Genomic DNA, 15,486 nt, shown 5'->3' with positions numbered 1-15,486 from the left:
TATCCTAGAGTTCATACTAAAATAACGCCAAGCTATTCTTTCGAATCGATCTAACCAAGATTTCGCACTAAAATAACACCATATGATACACATCAACCAATTCTAATGTCACCTAGATACTCCAATGTCACCGCGAGTATCCGTGAGTTGATTATATGATATGCATCAAAGAATTTCAGATTCGTAATACTCAATCCAAAATAAAGAACCTCAAAGAGTGCCCCAAGATTTCTATCGGAGAAAGAAAGACGAGAACGTGCATCACCTCTATGCATAGATTACCCCAATGTCACCTCGGGAACCCGAAAGTTGAGTGCCAAAACACATATCAAGTGAATCAATATGATACCCCATTGTCACCATGGGTATTCATATGCAAGACATATATCAAGTGCTCTCAAATCCATAAAAGTATTCAATCCGATAAAACGAAATCTCAAAGGGAAAAATCAACTCATCACAACAAGATAGAGATGGGAAAACACAATAAGATCCAACTATATTAACAAAGCCCGCGAGACATCAAGATCGTGACATCTCAAGAACATGAGAGAGAGAGATTAGACACATAGCTACTGGTACAAACCCTCCGCCCCGAGGGTGGACTACTCCCTCCTCATCATGGTGGCCACCGGGATGATGAAGATGGCCACCGGTGATGATTTCCCCCTTCGGTAGGGTGCCGGAACGGGGTCTAGATTGGTTTTTTCTTAGCTATAGAGGCTTGTGGCGGCGGAACTTCTGTTCTAGGGTTCTCTTCGGGGTTTTTGGAATAATTGGGATTTTATAGGGCGAAGAGGCGGTGCGGGAGGCCACCGAGGTGGGCACAACCCACCGCGGTGCGCCTAGCCCCCCAGGCGCGCCCAGGTGGGTTGTGCCCCCCTCGGGGCACCCCTCTGGTACTTCTTTGGCCCAATGATATCTTCTGGTCCAAAACAAATCTCCAAAATGTTCCGCTGAGTTTGTACTCCGTTTGGTATTGATTTTCTATGAAGTAAAAAAACAAGCAAAAAACAACAACTTGCACCGGGCACTATGTCAATCGGTTAGTCCCAAAAAATGATATAAAGTTGCTATAAAATGATTGTAAAACATCCAAGAATGATAATATAACAGCATGGAACAATAAAAAATTATAGATATGTTGCAGATGTATCACTCCTTTACTCTCTTCAGCACATGCCACTTGCACCACCGATACACCGTGTGCGGCATAATGTTCTTGATCGCCACCTCCATGGCATGGTTCTGATTTGAAACATCACATCCATTGAACTTCTTCAGTACTAATACACACTGATAAATTAAACTTCAAGGCATGCACAAAATAAATATACAACTTACCTATTGTCGTGGCAGAACACGATCACCTATGGGGCCGTCGGCCCCTTGTGGTTCGGCAAGGGGGAGGGGCACATTGCACAAAGAGCGGAGACCATAGAGCAGCACGACAACGGTGACATGGGTGGTTTTTGCCCAGGTTTGGGCCTCTGCGAAGCGTAAAACCCTACTCATGTATTGGTGGATTGGATGGAGGATTGTGACAAACACGTAGCGCTCATGCCGAGTAAGGTCGCCTCGGGGAGAGGACCTACACGCGTATGAGTGTACAAGGGTCCGAATCCTATTCTAGGTTGCCATGTCCCTCCTTTTATTGGCTAAGGGGCTACCACAGTGGCAAATCAGTCATTATACACTGATTAGATAGCCAACAGTGCTATCATACCTAACTCTGGCAATTAGGACAAAGTGCATTAAATGCACTGCTAGGTGTCACGCTGAGGATGAAGCCCGACAAGCCTGCCGCGCCGCTCAACCACGCTCTTGTCTGTCTGCATGACACGCCTCTGGACGGGTGTCATGCAGGGTGAATCTTCTTCCCAAATGGCTGCCACGAGCCAAATGACAGCCACTTAATCAGTTGGGGGCTCGACATTGCACTGACAAGTGACTTGCGTCGCTGTGCAGTGGAGAGGTGGAGTCTTGGGTGACTTTCCCTTGATGGCCCCGGCCTGCCGGGGAAATCTTGGGACTTGTCTTTGGTGAAGCCTCGACCTGACGAGGCTCGCCTTCCCAACAAGGTAGGTTTTTTCTTAATGATATCTTGTTACTTTGTCTTGTCTTGGTCTTCTTGATTCGCCCTTTGATTTCTCAAAGAGCTATCTCTCCAGCTTGGTCTTGTCTTGTCATTGTAACCTTGCCCTTGTGCCTGTGTACAGTTCGGGCAACATACACCAGGGTTAGTTGCACCGACAGGAACCCCCGGGCCTGGCCCGAACGTGCTGCGGAGCGTTGTTGGGGTAGGCCCTATTAGGTACACATGCAGAGGGCTTGTGGTAGCTCATTCCTTGATATTTTCCTTGCTTCTTCATTAACCTGCGATTGAGTCAGTTTCTGGTTTTTCTGTGCATCGTGCAAGATGCCGAACGCAATGGGACCATCTCTATACTGGCCCGTGAATGACTTTAACTCACGGGGAGGTAACTGCCATCTCACTCTTCCCACCGCGCTCGCTTTTTTTGTCATGTACGCCGCATGCATTGCGCGGGGTAGGTGATGGATGGCGCAGGGAAGGGCGCCATGGTAAAAACCCGATCGTTCCAGATTGGCGGAAGGGGGCGGTGAACGGGCCCTATTGCTGCTAGCGATGCGAGTCGGTCGGGTTCAAAGCAGCCCCCAGCTCCGGGCTTCTGCTCATCTATAAAAGGGAGCGTGAGGGTGAACGGACGCACCCATCCTCGCCCCTCCCCCTTATTCTTGTTCGTCTTCTTCTTGCTGGGAAAGAGAGGCGGGGGCTCGGCTCCGCGCTTCTGTTTAGGGGAGTGAGCTTGGTCCACGGCTGCAGGAGACGCAACGACTGTCGTTGGGGCTGCCGTAGTTGGTGGCAACGCACCGACGGCGGTTGCACCAAGCTCGATGTGAGGGGCGAGGCGCCTTTCCTTGATGACGGAGCGCTCGTATCCTTCATATGAGCTATCCGTACGGGGCTGGGGCGCTGCCTCTGCAGCAAGCCGCTGGAGTCCAGGACCCGCTGGTGAAGTCTCCAGGGCTTCTGGCGCCCGCTCGTGGTATCGCGTTTGGGATCTTTGGCGATCCCGGCGCTGCTCTCTCCGGCAAGGTTAGGGGCGACGCCGAAGGTGGTGACGCCCTTCGGCCTACCGAAGTGGGTGACGGTGCTCTCAATGCGCTTTAGGTGTCGCCACAACCATCAGCAGCCTCTTCGGGGAAGGTCTCGGGCCAGGGGCCTAGCGCCTTCTCAGAGCAACAATGACGAGGAGGAAACCGGCGAAGACGAGGAAGGCAGGTGGAAGGCCGTCAGGTCAGAGTACGATGGCACCGACGCCTTCGTCTCGTATTGTTGGCCTGCTGCTCCATTCTTTGTCTCTTCCCCTGCCCCGGCACCATCATCACCAGCCTCTTCCGGATTGTTGCCGGGGAGACTCTCTTGGTGCCTTATGTTTGGCGCACCCCGCGGTCCCGGTGGCTACTAGGGTGTCGCCTGGCCGCTCTATCCGTTCACCGCCTTCGCAGCCTCACCACTCCCTATCTTGTCAGGCTGCTCCCTGCGGATCTTGACGGGGCCAGGCTGGGCTTCTGCCCAGGCACTCCTTTTGCCCTCTTCACCTCCCACTGTAGTTCCTAGGAGGAGAGGGACAAGAAAGGGATTACGGGGCACTTATCTTTTTTAGTCTAAAATATGTAGGCACTTGCCAAATTTTAGTCTTAAATATGTAATCTATTTTATCCATGTTTGTGCTCTATAAGATCTGTACTTGCTTATCCACATATTAATGAAAAATACAAGCCTTGCTGGGTACTTGTGCATGTATCCTATCCATGCATTGGTTGAACGCCTCTATACTTTTAAGTAAACAAGTTCCCTCGGCAAGCTATCTTGCCGGTGCCTTCCATTATTGTTGCGGGGCCTGGCTTGCCGTGCTTAAAGTATGGAAGGGAACCGACCCTTTGTCAACCTTTTTCTGTCAAATGCCACTACAACCTTCCTGACCGAAGCAACGTTCGGGTCAAAGGATGGGAGCACAAATGCTTTGAAGGCGACAAGGTTTCTCTATGCACAAGTTTTCTTCTTACAAAGACATGTATGGATAAAAAGAAAACTTATCTGCTTGGCTCATAGAGGATCGATATGTAAGCTTGCTTCCTGTCTCTTCTCCCGAGGATCGGATCCATGGCAAGAGTCCTGTAGTTAGTGCAGGGGGGAACCATAGCAACATATGACCTCATCTAAATGATCATGGCATGCTTATGCTAAGCTAATCATGCATGCATATTGTTTTTAGGGTGCCATCGCTTCGTTTATTTATCTGCTGCTCAGGGTCTGCGCCTGGATTTGTACAAAGGGCTACATGCAACCACTATTCAAGAAATCTTCCGATTCAGTGATTTATCGTCCGATTTATCGCTACTCATGGGGTGACCGATAAGATTATGCCTTATCTTCACCGTTTATCGTTTTGGCCGATTTATCACTCTGACAAGCGATTTATCAGGAATCTACCTATAAATTGGGCATATTCCTCACATTATGTTTGCAAAAACTATGTTTATTTGTGCTTTGTGGACCTTGTTTTGCAATATGTACTGTTGTCCTAATTTGTTTGTTATTATAAGAGGATTCAAACACTAGGATTCAAGGTAAGACTTCTGTCCAATATTGTTTTCGTGTTGAATATAGCATATTTTAGTGTTGGGAAACTAGGATTTGCAAAAAATGGCCGATTAATAGTCGACCGATAAAATCAATTAATCGACTGATTTCTGATTAATCTCTAATCCCTAGCTGACCGAGACGCTGACGATAAGCGATAGCCTCAATATTGCATGCAACATCGACAAGGCTTGTACAAAAGGGTGGCTGACGGGGCAGGGCTCGGCAGCTGCGCCTTACGGGTAGAACTTGCGAAGATGCTCAATATTCCATGAGTTTTGCACTTTGATGTCATCTTTGGTCTCTAGACGGATTGCGCCAGGTCTGGTGACTCCTACTACCTGGTAAGGGCCTTCCCACTTCGGCGTCAACTTGTTGGAACCCTTGGCGGACTGGACATGCCTAAGGACAAGGCCGCCTTCCTCAAGGCTTTAGGCATGGACCCTACGGCTGTGATAGCGATGCAGGGCTTGCTGGTATCGTGTAGCACGTACAACAGCTTGGAGACGGTTCTCCTCAAGGAGCACGGTGTCGTCAAGACGGTGTTGTTCTTGCAATACTTCATCGTAGGCAAATACTTGAGGTGACCCGTATATGAGTTCTGCGGGGAGCACTGCTTTTGCCCCATAGAGTAGGGAGAAGGGAGTCTGGACGGTAACTCGATTTGGTGTCGTACGGAGGGACCAAAGAACCACTGGCAGCTTGTCGATCCATCGTCTGCCACACTTTTGTAGCCTATCAAATGTTCTTGTCTTGAGTCCTCATAGCACTTCAGCGTTCGCCTTGTCAGCTTGTGCGTTGCTTCTGGGATGGGCAACAAAGGCGAATGAGACCTTTCTTCCGAGGGCTTGAACGTATTGCATGAAGGCGCGACATGTGAATTGGGTGCCATTGTCAATGATGACCCTGGCGGGTACTCCGAAACGGCACACCAATACCTTCAATAACTTGATAGCTGATGTGCGGTCACCTTCCTCACGGGCTACTCTTCCGGCCACTTTGTAAACTTGTCGATTGCGACGTACAAGAATTAAAAGCCCTCAGTAGCACAGGGAAGGGGCCCAAGATGTCGAGCCCCAAGACCGAAAATGCCCATGATAAATGGATCGTCTGGAGATCTTGAGCAGGTTGATGGATGTTCTTGGAGTGGAACTGGCAGCCTTCACATCTGGTGACTAGCTCAGTCGCATCTTGGAGGGCCGTGGGACAGTAGAAAACTTGCCGGAAAGCCTTTCCAACCAAGGCTCTTGATCCAATATGAGAGCCGCACGTGCCTTCGTGTATCTCTGCCAACAGTTCCTTCCCCTCTTCCTGGCAAATGCACTTCAATTTCACACTGTTGGGCCTCCTTCCGCATAACGTGTCATCGACCAACTAATACACACTAGCCCTTCGGGCAACTCTTTCAGCTTCTTCTTGCTCTTCGGGAAGTTCTCCAGTTTGGAGGTAGTGGACGAAGTGCTATGCCCAGGTTGGATCTTGTGGCTCGACAACTAGGGCCAATGGCACCTCCTCACTCGTGGGAGCGCTTGCCTCGGTCATAAAGTCCTGCGGAAGAGTGTGGTTCGCCAAGCGAGGTGGAGTTGTTCCCGGCAGCCCCCTTACCAGGGACCTCTGAAGGATCTGTAGGTGAAGGCTTGCCGGAGTACAACTTCCTCCTCTTCCTATCCATTGCTAATGGAGATACTGATGGTTGAGTCAGATGGAGGACAAAGGTCCCTGGTTCCACAGGGAGCTTTTGCGCGGCACACTTTGACAGATAATCAGCAGTGCCGTTTTCTGCACGTGCCACGTGCTCCATTTGTAACCCATCAAAGTGCTCCTCCAACTTCCTCACCTCTTCAACGTATGCCTCCATTAACAGGCTCTGGTAATCCTTGTTGACTTGCCTCACTACAAGTTGTGAATCTCCACCGATGATCAACTTCTTAATCCCCAACTCTATCACAATCCTGAGCCCGGCAAGGAGCCCTTCATATTCAGCAGTGTTGTTTGTAGCCTCCTTCCGGGGAAAGTGCATTTATACCACATACTTCAGGTGCTCTCCGGTGGGTGCGATGAAGAGCACGCCAGCCCCCGCACCCTGCAGTGAGAAAGCACCATCAAAGTACATGATCCACTCTTGGGGTGCTTACTTGCTGGGGATAACTGTTTCCAGCGTCTCTTCGTTTGGGGTAGGTGTCCACTCTGCGATAAACTCCGCCAGTGCTCTGCTCTGAATGGTTGAGGTGCTTTCGTACTTCAGTCCAAAGCTTGAATTCTAGTGCCCATTCAACTATCCTACCGATGGCTTCAAGGTTCCTTAATATGCGTTGTAGAGGGAAACGGGTGACAACTGTGATCTCGTGGGCTCAGAAGTAGTGGCGCAGTTCCTTGAGGCCATGATGAGGCCGAAGATTAGTTTCTGCACCCCGGAGTACCTTGACCTAGACCCCTGCAATAGGGAGCTTACAAAGTAAACTGGTCGCTGCACCACCATACCTTCTTCTTTGCCGTGGTCTTGGGATTTCCTTCACTACCCTGCTCTTCTTTCTCCTGATCCGCACTCAATCCTTCCATGAATGGTTCACTTCCTTCTCCGGAGAGGACTATAGCTGCAGCTGCTCTTTCTTCCACTTCCCGCTATGCCACCAGTGCTGCGCTAACCACTTGATTGGTTGCCTCCAGATATAGCAGCAACGACTCTTGTGGTTTAGGAGCAACCAAGATGGGAAGAGAGGAAAGGTATATTTTAAGTCCTGCAGCGCCACTTCTACCTCCGGGGTCCACTTCATGGGCCCTGCCTTCTTCAAAATTTTGAAGAATGGTAGGGCACGCTCGGCAGACTTGGAAATGAACTTACTCAGCGCGGCAACACATCTAGTTAAACGCCTCGGGTCCTTGACTGTCTTGGGTGCTTGAATCTGCCCGATTGCTCTGGTCTTGTCGGGATTGGGCTCTATCCCTCGGTGAGACACAAAGAAGCCAATTAGCTTGCCGGAGGGAATGCCAAACACACACTTCTCTGGGTTCAGCTTCAAGTTGATCTTGCGCAGGTTTGCAGAGGTTTCTTCCAAGTCCTGAATTAGTGTTGATGTGTCCCTAGTGTTGACCACTATGTCATCAATGTAAGCCTCAATATTCATGTGCAGCTAATACTCAAAACCTATTTGCACTGCTCTTGCAAAAGTGGACCCAACGCTCTTTAACCCAAAGGGCATCTTTACAAAGTAGTATGTGCCACACGGGGTTATGAACGCGGTCTTCTCCTAGTCTTCCTTGGACATGAATATCTGGTGGTACCCGGAGTAGGCATCCAAGAAGGAGAGTGGACCACATCCGGAGGTGGAATCCATGGTATGGTCGATGCGCGGCAAGGGGAATGGGTCCTTCGGGCATGCTTTATTCAGATATGTGAAATCTATGCAAAGCCTCCCCTTCCCATTGGCCTTGCGCACCACCACTAGGTTTGCCAAGCACGTTGAATGCAATACTCCTCTAACCAGACCAGCTGCCTCAAGTTTCTTGATTTCTTCATAAATGAACTACTGCCACTCCAAAGCTTGCTTCCGGACCTTCTACTTGATGGGCCGAGCATGGGGGTAGACAGCAAGGTGGTGCTCGATTACCTCCCATCAGCGCCAACCAGCCCTGCCGAGACCTTGTTCACAGCAGGTGCAACAACCTTGGATCTCTTGCTAGTGGAACTCTCTGGAAAGTGTCGACAGGCGTATGATGTCTGCTAGACTACGTCGGTATTTCCCCAAAGAGGAAGGGATGCTGCAGCACAGCGACGGTAGGTGCTACCTCTTGAGCATGCGTTGGTTTTCCCTTGAAGAGGAAAGGGTGATGCAGCAAAGTAGCGTAAGTATTTCCCTCAGTTTTGAGAACCAAGGTATCAATCCAGTAGGAGACTACACGCAAGTTCCTCGTACCTGCACAAACAATCAAGAACCTTGCAACCAACGCGATAAAGGGGTTGTCAATCCCTTCACGGCCACTTGCAAAAGTGAGATCTGATAAAGATAATAAGATAAATATTTTTGGTATTTTTGTTGTATAGATTGGAAAGTAAAGATTGCAAAATAAAAGGCGGCAGAAATAGCAAGTAGATAGGGAAATAATATGATGGAAGATAGACCCTGGGGCCATAGGTTTCACTAGTGGCTTCTCTCAGGATAGCATAATTTACGGTGGGTGAACAAATTACTGTCGAGCAATTGATAGAAAAGCGCATAGTTATGAGAATATCTAGGCATGATCATGTATATAGGCATCACGTCCGTGACAAGTAGACCGAAACGATTCTGCATCTACTACTATTACTCCACACATCGACCGCTATCCAGCATGCATCTAGAGTATTAAGTTCATAAGAACAGAGTAACACATTAGGCAAGATGACATGATGTAGAGGGATAAACTCAAGCAATATGATATGAACCCCATCTTTTTATCCTCGATGGCAACAATACAATACGTGCCTTGCTGCCCCTGCTGTCACTGGGAAAGGACACCGCAAGATTGAACCCAAAGCTAAGTACTTCTCCCATTGCAAGAAAGATCAATCTAGTAGGCCAAACCAAACTGATAATTCAAAGAGACTTGCAAGATATTTAAATCATGCATAAAAGAATTCAGAGAAGAATCAAATATTGTTCATAGATAATCTTGATCATAAACCCACAATTCAATGGACCTCGACAAACACACCGCAAAAAGAATTACATCGAATAGATCTCCAAGAGAATCGAGGAGAACTTTGTATTGAGATACAAAGAGAGAGAAGAAGCCATCTAGCTAATAACTATGGACCTGAAGGTTTGTGGTAAACTACTCACACATCATCGGAGAGGCTATGGTGTTGATGTAGAAGCCCTCCATGATCGATTCCCCCTCCGGCGGAGCGCCGGAAAAGGCCCCAAGATGGGATCTCACGGGTACAGAAGGTTGCGGCGGTGGAAATAGGGTTTCGTGGTGCTCTCGGATGTTTTCAAGGTATATGAGTATATATAGGTGAAAGAAGTAGGTCGCTGGAGCCACGAGGGGCCCATGAGAGTGGGGGGCACGCCTACCCCCCTGGGCGCACCCTCCTGCCTCGTGGCTTCCTCGTTGCTTCCTTGACGTCCACTCCAAGTCTCCTGGATTGCGTTTGTTCCAAAAAACGATCATCGCGAAGGTTTCATTCCGTTTGGACTCTGTTTGATATTCCTTTTCTGCGAAACACTGAAATAGGCAAAAAATAGCAATTTGCACTAGGCCTTCGGTTAATAGGTTAGTCCCAAAAATAATATAAAAGTGCATAACAAAGCCCATTAAACATCCAAAACAGATAATATAATAGCATGGAACAATCAAAAATTATAGATACGTTGGAGACGTATCAGTAGGTATTTCCCTTAGATGAGACCAAGGTTATCGAACCAATAGGAGAACCAAGCAACACTACGTAAACAACACCTGCACACAAATAATAAATACTCGCAACCCGACGTATTAAAGGGGTTGTCAATCCCATTCGGGTAACGGTGCCACAAATTGGCAAATGGACGTGAGAAAGTTGTAATAAGTTGATAGATCGAATGCCAAATAAAATAAAGTGCAGTAAGGTATTTTTGTATTTTTGGTTTAATGGAGCTGAAAATAAAAGCAAAAGAAAATAGATCGCAAAGGCAAATATAATAAAGAAGAGACCCGGGGGCCGTAGATTTCACTAGTGGTTTCTCTCTAGAAAAATAGCAAACGGTGGGTAAACGAATTACTGTTGGGCAATTGATAGAACTTCAAATAATCATGAAGATATCCAGGCAATGATCATTATATAGGGATCACGTCCAAGATTAGTAGACCGACTCGTGCCTGCATCTACTACTATTACTCCACACATCGACCGCTATCCAGCATTCATCTAGTGTATTAAGTTCATAGAAAAAAGTAAGTAATGCAATAAGAATGATGACATGATGTAGACAAGATCTATTTATGTAGAAATAGACGCAATCTTGTTATCCTTAATGGCAACGATACATATGTATCGGTTCCCCTTCTGTCACTGGGATCACGCACTGTAAGATTAAACCCATCACAAAGCACCTCTTCCCATTGCAAGATAAATAGATCAAGTTGGCCAAACCAAACCCAAATATCGGAGAAGAAATACGAGGCTATAAGCAATCATGCATATAAGAGATCAAAGAAGACTCAAATAACTTTCATGGATAAAAAGATAGATCTGATCATAAACTCAAAGTTCATCCAATCCCAACAAACACACCGCAAAAAGAGTTACATCATATGGATCTCCAAGAGACCATTGTATTGAAAATAAAATGAGAGAGAGGAAGCCATCTAGCTACTCACTACGAACCCGTAGGTCTACAAAAGACTACTCACGCATCATCGGAGAGGCACCAATGGACATGGTGAACCCTCCGTGATGGTGTCTAGATTGGATCTCGTGGTTCTGGAACTTGCGGCAGCTGGAATTGATTTTCGTTGACTCCCCTAGGGTTTCTAGAATATTGGGGTATTTATAGAGTAAAGAGGCGGTTCAGGAGGAAACCGAGGTGGGCACAACCCACCAAGGCGTGCCTGGGCCTCCAGGCGCGCCCTGGTGGGCTGTGCTCCCCTCGGAGCACACCTCCCAGGTGCTTCTTCGGCCCACTGGATGTCTTCTGGTTCATAAAAAATCCACAAAAAGTTCCGCTGCGTTTGGACTCGTTTGGTATTGATTTCCTGCGATGTAAAAAAATATGCAAAAGCAGCAACTGGCACTTGGCACTATGTCAATAGGTTAGTACCAAAAAATGATATAAAATGACTATAAAATGATTATAAAACATCCAAGAATGATAATATAACATCATGGAACAATAAAAAAATATAGATACATTGGAGACGTATCAGCATCCCCAAGCTTAATTCCCGCTCGTCCTCGAGTAGGTAAATGAAAAAAAACGGAATTTTTGATGTGGAATGCTGCCTAACATGCCATCTTATGTTCTTTTCTTTGTAGCATGGACATTTGGAATTTTATATGGTTCAAAGCAATAGTCTAGTTTTGGCATGAGGACTTGAATACCCAAGCATATCAACAAGCAACCATGTCTTTCAAAATAGCAACACTAAAATAAGTTATCCCTAGCCCATTATGCTCAATCATTGATCCATTCATGAAACACACTCGCATACGAGCTGGGCGATGCGGTCCAGCCAGTCCTCATAGAGGTCGTCGATAGGGCGATAACGCAGGAGCTCGCGCGCCATGAGCAACGCAGCCTGCGCGTTCGCTGGCTCGTGACGAGCATGAGACGACGAAGCCCCTGCCGGGGCCAGCGATGGAGTGCTGGTGCTCCCATCGCGCCACACAGAGGGTTGCATCGACGAGGCCTGCTGCTCGTGGCCGCGGGGCCAGTGGCAGCGTTGGCTGCGGACAACAAGGAATGGCGGGGAGCACCATCGCATGCGGGCGCCGTCTGGGCGAGGCGGACAACGAGGGCAGCCCAGCGCTCAGCACGAACTCGATGAGCATTAGCCATGGGGACTGCCAAACGGTGGCGAATCAACTGGAGGAAGAGAGGCTCTGGCGTACCCCTACCTGGCGCGCCAAATTTCGCATTGCGGGCTCCGCAGACCCTTGATAGATTCAAACTCTGTGGTGCGTGCGTAGAACTCAATCTCCCCAGTCTGCCTACTCGCCAATCTCACGGCCTCGCTCGATGAACAGGAAGGGAATGGGACACAATAGTTTACCTAGGTTCGGGCCACCTTGCGGTGTAAAACCCTACTCCTCCTTTGTGGTGGATTGGCCTTGAGGTGGGCCGAGGATGAACTAGTACAGTGGAAGAACAACCTCAGGAGGTGTGTTCTTGAGCTGGTGGGGGAGAGGATGATCTGAATGATCTATCCGCTGGTCGATCCCTCTCTACGGTGATGGCTAGGCTATATTTATAGTGTCCTTGGTACTCTTCCCCCAAAATGGAGGTGGGAAGGGATCCCACAACGGCCAAATTCGAAGGGAGACAACTAGTACATCTTATCCTGACAAAAGTAGTCTTCGCCTGCAAAGCTTCTGGTCATGACGCTGTAGTAGGCTCAGCGATGACCTCCATCCTGCCGTCCTGGCGGTCTTGGTCTTGTTGCGTGGGAATGGAAACCTTTGGCTGATTCCTCAGAACTCTGCGCCTGTGCTTGCCTCCTTAGCATAAAAGAGGAAACTGTTGTACTACGCCTGCTGGCGCCCACCTGGCCTTGATCATCATGACTCACGTCATCCGAGCGTCATGAGGTGAAGCTTGCATAGGCCTCCGCTCCTCGGGAGCCAGCCTGAGGAGGCCGCTCCTTCTAGAGGTCTTGGTGTCGTCCGCCTCGCGAGGCTGGGCCCCTCGCGAGGGTCTTGAGTTGTTGATGTCGAAGGTGGGCCATACCAGGCCGTCGATGGGGCCACGCCGTGGGCTACAGGCAGGCTAGTCTAGGTACCCCCATTCCCAGAAAGCTGACAGTAGCCCCCGGGCCCAAGGCGCGCTCGGACTTGGCTTCGAGGCGAAGCCAAGGGGCAAGGGCGAAGCGCCGCGGGCCCTAACCACCTGCAGCCTCGGTCGACGCGTGGCGCTTGATGGGACGTGGGAGTCTCTGCTTCCCCACACTGCCTCGGCAACTGTTCGACTTGAAAAGAGCCTGCTGCATGCATAGAAATACCATCATTGCATGGGATCGTGGAGGCTGGCGGTTTGCCTCCCTCCGGCTATAAATGAGGGGAGGGGCGGAGCCCCCTCACTCATCTCCGCCTCCTTGCTGCCCGCTCCTTCTCCTTCTTCTTTGTCTCGCCGTCTTGTCGTAGCATCCATGGCGCCGATCAGGAGGTTCTCCGTGGTGGAGAAGGGAAAACCCCCTCAGGAAGAGCCTGGGCCACTTCCGCCGAAGAAGAGGCTTGGCTGCCCTTGCGACGCCGGCGAGGGGCAGGAGGTAACGCGGGCTTGGTACGAGCGGCCTCCGCCTGGCTTCCCGATCCCTCTGTATGCCCGTGCGCAGAGCTTTGGGCAGGGTGGCAGTGCCCAGCGCCGCGCGGTCCTGGGTCGCGGTGGATAGGCCGAGGCTGCACAGCCAGCCGGCCCGTGAACCCACGCTGAGGGCACCTCGCACGATTTCATGGTGTGAGCGGCAATGCCACCGCGCACGTGGATCCAGCTCCCTAGGTTCTTCGCCAAGGAGATTCTACCGAGGGGGCCACTCGAGCTGTGGCTGCAACACGCCGGGTACTGCAGTCTAGCCACGGGGGCGGAGGTCGAGGTCGTCCCCCCGGGCGGCATCTTCATGACTCGAGGGTGGGGCGAGGTCGCCTGCGCCTGCTGTCTAGAGGGGCCCCTTCCCATCCACTTCGAGTACGATGGTGTCTCCATGCTGTTCTTCAAGGTCTTTGGCAAAGGCGGTCGGCGCCTGGAGTGTTGCTCTGAGAGATGCAGTCCACGCGGTGCGGCCACGGGCGCTAAACTTGCCCCTGGCCTTGCCGGCAGCTCCTCCAGCAGCAGCGGGGACCTCCTGGAATCCAGCGACTCTCCCAAGCCCAGTGATTCTCCAGAGTCCAGCGACGACAGCTACGTGTCACCGAGCTCTCGCCGCGCCCGGAGTGCAGCGGCGGCATCCGCTCGGCGCCGTCGGTGATACCCAGCGGCCGGCGTCCTTCGAGGTCTTTTTGTTTTCCCTACGCGGCATTGTGACGAGTCCCCTGGGGGTATGTAAAAAACTTTAGTTCTTTTTTCCAATGTTATCCCCCTAATATGATGTTGCAGCTGCGTATCTCACTCCGGCACGGTTCCCCCTTTTTATTCTCGCGGTAGCTTAGTGATCTACGCCGACAGGACCCAGACCCCAGGCAGGCTTCAGCCGTCGCTGGTATGCCAGGTCGCGATGCCGTGGTCAAGGCTAGGAGGTGAGCGGCCCGAGGTCCGATAAGAGCTCATGTGGCGCGATGCTCAAGAGGTCCCCTTTGGCATGCAAGCAGCTCCCTGAAGGCCGAAAAGGGAAGCGACATTGCCCGACTAAGATTGCGAGAGTCGAAATACCAGATTGTGAGGTTTACGCTGATATGTATGGGTGACTTATCTTGGTGAGCCTGCGGTGATTCCCTTGTGCGGCTCCTGGTCGCTCCTTAGTGGTGATGCTTCTAGGTAGGGGTCACACCGGTCCCCCCTTTTCCCCGCTCATCTAGATGCTCTATGTACTCGGGTCCCGGCCCTTGAGCGAGGCTCGGCCACCGTAGTTGAGCTCCGGAGGTTCCTGCGGGTTAGTCCAGGGAGGGGGACATAACACATAACTGCGCTTGCTGTCCTGCCGCTGATCCTTCCGCAAGAAGATGGAGGCACTGAGGATTTGGTGAGGTGACGTGCGCGGGGCAGGCCGCGAGTCAGAGCTCGACCTCTCAGATTTGTTAGCATTGCAGGGGCGGACCCGAGCACAAGCGTCGTGCCAACATGTGTAGCCCTTGTTGCGGGATGAGCATGAGGCGGCCCAGCAACGCAGGGAGGCCGCGAAGGGCGATAAAGCACCAAGTAAGCAGGTGATAATCATAAAGCAACTCATGATCAAAGGGTAGATCCAGTTCTAATAGATGCAAAGAACGATACATGCCGCAGGGACAGACCCATGTAGCTTGGGGATAATGCAGCCCAAGGGGTGCCCCCAACTGAACGAACCAAAAAAGTGTCACCTGGCACCGTTGCTGAAGAGGTGTTGGAGTAGTTGAAGACACGTGCTGCAGAAGTCGCTCCTCATGAGCCGCCCAGGTCCTGAGCCTCGGGGGGCTCTGGGGGCCTGGGGCGCTCACGAGGATCCGCCACCAT

This window comes from Aegilops tauschii, chromosome 5, assembly GCF_002575655.3.
Source record: "Aegilops tauschii subsp. strangulata cultivar AL8/78 chromosome 5, Aet v6.0, whole genome shotgun sequence".
NCBI classification, from domain to species: domain Eukaryota; kingdom Viridiplantae; phylum Streptophyta; class Magnoliopsida; order Poales; family Poaceae; genus Aegilops; species Aegilops tauschii.
Note: the sequence above shows the minus strand (reverse complement) of the source record.